The sequence below is a fragment of the Leuciscus leuciscus genome (assembly GCF_965113295.1).
Source record: "Leuciscus leuciscus genome assembly, chromosome: 7".
Lineage (NCBI taxonomy): Eukaryota > Metazoa > Chordata > Actinopteri > Cypriniformes > Leuciscidae > Leuciscus > Leuciscus leuciscus.
The window spans coordinates 45,262,500-45,267,499 of record NC_138731.1 but is presented as its reverse complement, the minus strand read 5'-3'; positions in this window follow the sequence as shown (position 1 = coordinate 45,267,499).

The window sequence follows — 5,000 nt, the reverse complement described above, 5'->3', positions numbered from 1 at the left end:
GCGGTTGCCAATGTGTGCTGGGTGGTTGCTAGAGAGTTGCTATGCAGTTAAGCTGCTCTGATTGTTTTAGTGTGTTGCTATGAGGTTACTAAGGTGATTCTATGCAGTTAAGCTGCTCTGGGTGTTCAAAAGTGTGTTGCTATGCGGTTGCCAAAGTGTTCTGTGTGGTTGTTAGGGTGTTTCTATGCAATTAAGCAGCCCTGTATGTTTTTAAGTGTGTCTCTATGCGGTTGCCATGTGTTCTGGGTGATTGCCAGAGTGTTACTATGCAGTTAAGATGCTCTGATTGTTTTAGACTGTTGCTATGAGGTTGCTATGCAGTTAAGCTGCTCTGGGTGTTTTAGAGTGTTGCTATGAGGTTGCTAAGGTGTTGCTATGCAGTTAAGCTGCTCTGGGTGTCTGAAAGTTTGTTGCTATGTGGTTGCTAAGGTGTTGCTATGCAGTTACGCTTCTCTGATTGTTTTAGAGTGTTGCTATGAGGTTGCTAAGGTGTTGCTATGCAGTTAAGCTTCCCTGGGTGTTTTTATGTGTTGCTATGTGGTTGCCAAGGTGTTCTGGGTGGTTGCTAGGGTGTTACTATGCAGTTAAGCTGCTCTGGGTGTTTTAAGTGTTGCTATGTGGTTGCTAAGGTGTTCTGGGTTGTTGCTAGGGTGTTACTATGCAGTTAAGTTGCTCTGGGTGTTTTTAAGTGTTGCTATGTGGTTGCCAAGGTGTTCTTGGTGGTTGCTAGGGTGTTACTATGCAGTTAAGCTGCTCTTAGTGGTGCAACGGATCATCATCGATCCGTGATCCGTTCGGATCAATATCTTCGGTTCGGCACTCACGTGATCCGCGGATTGATTGATGAAAAAAAAGTTGTGCGCATGTTCAGTCCACACACAGCGTGGTCATGGCGAGCGTTATGAACCGCAGAGAGCGTGACGCCTCATTCGCGCCGCAAAACCTCCAGACGTGCGTAAACGCGTCTTTACATTGACTTCACATTGAAATCACTCGCGCCAGACGCTCTATTCGCGTTTGGTGTGAACGCAGCATGGGTGACGGCGAGAGAGAAAGAGTGCCTGCGAGTGCGAGCGAGCAAGGTAATACGTTGTCAAATATGTTTAAACTTAAATGAACTACACAAGTAGTTATGTCTCTTTGTATTAATTTGTCCTGTTATTGACATAGGCCTAATGCGCGTCATTGACAAAATGCGCAACCAGATGTTCGAATAATTCAAATATGTGTTTTTTAGAGGGAATATTCGAACGTCATTTTTGAGCAATTTTGACAGCCCTATATGACAGTGGAAACACATAAAGCATTGGTCCATGTTTAAAGGAAGGAGATGCCTTTTTATGTTGCACTTTAAGTTGTTTTTCATTAATTATGTTAAAAAGAAGATATTATGCCTTGTGCACTTTAAGTTGATTTTATATATTTTAATTTAACAATTTAAAAGTGTTAATAAAAAAATAAAATAAAATTTTGCTGATCCGAAAAATGATCCGATCCGTGACTCTGATCCGAGAAACGATCCGAACCGTGAGTTTTTTGATCCGTTGCACCCCTAGCTGCTCTGGGTGTTTTTAAGTGTTGCTATGTGGTTGCTAAGGTGTTCTGGGTTGTTGCTAGGTTTTTTCTTCATATTTGGTGTTGATGAATCCTGCATCCTCGTGTCTCAGCATCTTCTAGTCAGTATGTGTGGTTCGGGTTAATCCTTCACTGTGTGTCTGTGTGTTCAGATGTTGTCTAATGCAGCAGGTACAGATGGTGAATCTGATCTGTTAGTAAAGTAACTGCACATGATTTGTGTGATGATTCACGTCTGGAGCACAAAGACACTGTTTGCACTCAACTTTAGTTCTTTGTTTTCAGCAGGCGTTTTGGCGTCTCGGTTGTCTTGAGGGAGAATATTGTTGTGTTTGTGTTTGTCACAAGGCATATTCTCTCTAATTCTCTCCAGATGGACCTTCATGTCTTCTGCATCTGTAGGGTTTGCTCAAACAGGGTGTGTGTGTTTGTTGATGAAAATATTGTCACACACAGAGAACAATGAGATGATGAAGACCCAAGAGAATCGTCAAGAGTCATGAGGAAAGCTGGATGAATCTAAACTGGTTATCAGTGACTCTCTCTTTAAGTCAGTCACACACACAGGTACGTGTTCATCAGCACAGTAACTGAGGTTGTAAATCAAAGATTATTGGAGTAAATAAAAAAATAAAAAATTATTTGTTTCTGACTTTAATACAGAACAGTCGTAAAGCTGTTAAGACATCTCAGCTGTTGAAAAGGATACTTGATGTAGGCTATTAGATATATGATTGATTTTTGATACAAGATGCAGAATTGTTACCATATTTCTTTTACAGATTCAAGTATTTTGTATGACTCTGTATTCCCCTATTGTTATTGTTATTATTTCATAATAAAAAAAAGGGAAAAAAGTGTTACTTTCCATTTATTTGTAATTAATTGTGAAATCAATGTATATGTCAGTGTATATGTAAGGTGATTTCTGAATGGTTATTGATATAAATCATCACAGAAATGTTTCTGCTTCTGAAAGTGTATCTTTCTGACACCGAGATCTAATAAAAGCAGCTCTGATGTTAAATGTGTATGACCATGATGAGGCTTTGAAGGAGTCTTTACTATTATATGATCTTAAAGTACAGACGCCTTAAAAAACATGCATTATCTTGATTTTCTGTCTTGTTTCATTGAGATCTCGACTTCAGTGTTGCTTTTTCTTGAAGGTAACGAGCCATTTCACTGCAAAAAAATGATGTTCTTCCTCAGTGTTTCTGTCTCGTTTCCCAGCACAAATATCTAAACATTCTGAAATCAAGATACATTTAATGGAGAAGCAAAATGACTGCAGATATTAAGTCTTGTTTTCTGAAAAATGTATCAAAATTAAGTGATTTTATTCTTAAAACAAGAACAAATATCTGCCAATGGAGTCAGAAAAATAAAAGAGAAAACAAGTTTAATTTTCTAAGATATTTCTACTGGAATACAATATAAAAATACTGCGGAACAACATCAGGTTACACTTTATTTTAAGGTTTCATTGTTACAATGTAATTATACATTTAACTACTGAGTGATATTAAATAAAGGATTTGTTAATTATTGATAATTTACTGTTATTACTATAGTAAGTACATGTTACGTATGTAACAAGGACACTGTAAAATAAAGTGTTACTGAACATAATTTTTTTGCGGTGTAATTCAGTTCATGCTGTGTGAATGAAGAGTGCGTTTCGGTTTCAGACTCTTTCGATGTCTGTCAGTAATGAACCAGAGGAAGGACCGAGGAAGGACCGAGGAAGGACAGAGGAAGGACCGGGGAAGGACAGGGGAAGGACAGGGGAAGGACCGAGGAAGGACAGAGGAAGGACCGAGGAAGGACCGAGGAAGGACAGGGGAAGGACAGAGGAAGGACCGGGGAAGGACAGGGGAAGGACCGAGGAAGGACAGAGGAAGGACCGAGGAAGGACAGAGGAAGGACCGGGGAAGGACAGGGGAAGGACAGAGGAAGGACAGGGGAAGGACAGAGGAAGGACCGGGGAAGGACAGGGGAAGGACAGGGGAAGGACCGAGGAAGGACAGAGGAAGGACAGGGGAAGGACAGAGGAAGGACCGGGGAAGGACAGGGGAAGGACCGAGGAAGGACAGATGAAGGACAGAGGAAGGACAAAAGGACAGAGGAAGGACCAAGGAAGGACCGAGGAAGGACAGGGGAAGGACAGAGGAAGGACCGGGGAAGGACAGGGGAAGGACCGAGGAAGGACCGAGGAAGGACAGAAGGACCGGGGAAGGACAGGGGAAGGACAGGGGAAGGACAGAGGAAGGACAGAGGAAGGACCGAGGAAGGACCGAGGAAGGACAGAGGAAGGACCGGGGAAGGACCGGGGAAGGATCGGGGAAGGACCGGGGAAGGACCGGGGAAGGACAGCGGAAGGACAGAGGAAGGACAGAGGAAGGACAGAGGAAGGACAGAGGAAGGACAGAGGAAGGACAGAGGAAGGACAGAAGGACCGAGGAAGGACCGGGGAAGGACAGGGGAAGGACCGAGGAAGGACAGAGGAAGGACAGAAGAAGGACAGAAGGACCGGGGAAGGACAGGGGAAGGACCGAGGAAGGACAGAGGAAGGAGAGAAGGACCGAGGAAGGACCGGGGAAAGACAGGGGAAGGACAGAGGAAGGACAGAGGAAGGACAGGGGAAGGACAGGGGAAGGACCGAGGAAGGATCGAGGAAGGACAGAGGAAGGACAGAGGAAGGACAGAGGAAGGACAGAGGAAGGACAGAGGAAGGACAGAGGAAGGACCGTGGAAGGACAGAGGAAGGACCGAGGAAGGACAGGGGAAGGCCCGAGGAAGGCCCGAGGAAGGACAGAGGAAGGACCGAGGAAGGACAGAGGAAGGACAGAGGAAGGACAGGGGAAGGACAGAGGAAGGACCGGGGAAGGACAGGGGAAGGACAGAGGAAGGACCGGGGAAGGACAGGGGAAGGACAGGGGAAGGACCGAGGAAGGACAGAGGAAGGACAGGGGAAGGACAGAGGAAGGACCGGGGAAGGACAGGGGAAGGACAGAGGAAGGACCGGGGAAGGACAGGGGAAGGACAGAGGAAGGACCGAGGAAGGACAGAGGAAGGACAGAGGAAGGACAGGGGAAGGACAGAGGAAGGACCGGGGAAGGACAGGGGAAGGACAGGGGAAGGACCGAGGAAGGACAGAGGAAGGACAGGGGAAGGACAGAGGAAGGACCGGGGAAGGACAGGGGAAGGACCGAGGAAGGACAGATGAAGGACAGAGGAAGGACAAAAGGACAGAGGAAGGACCAAGGAAGGACCGAGGAAGGACAGGGGAAGGACAGAGGAAGGACCGGGGAAGGACAGGGGAAGGACCGAGGAAGGACCGAGGAAGGACAGAAGGACCGGGGAAGGACAGGGGAAGGACAGGGGAAGGACAGAGGAAGGACAGAGGAAGGACCGAGGAAGGA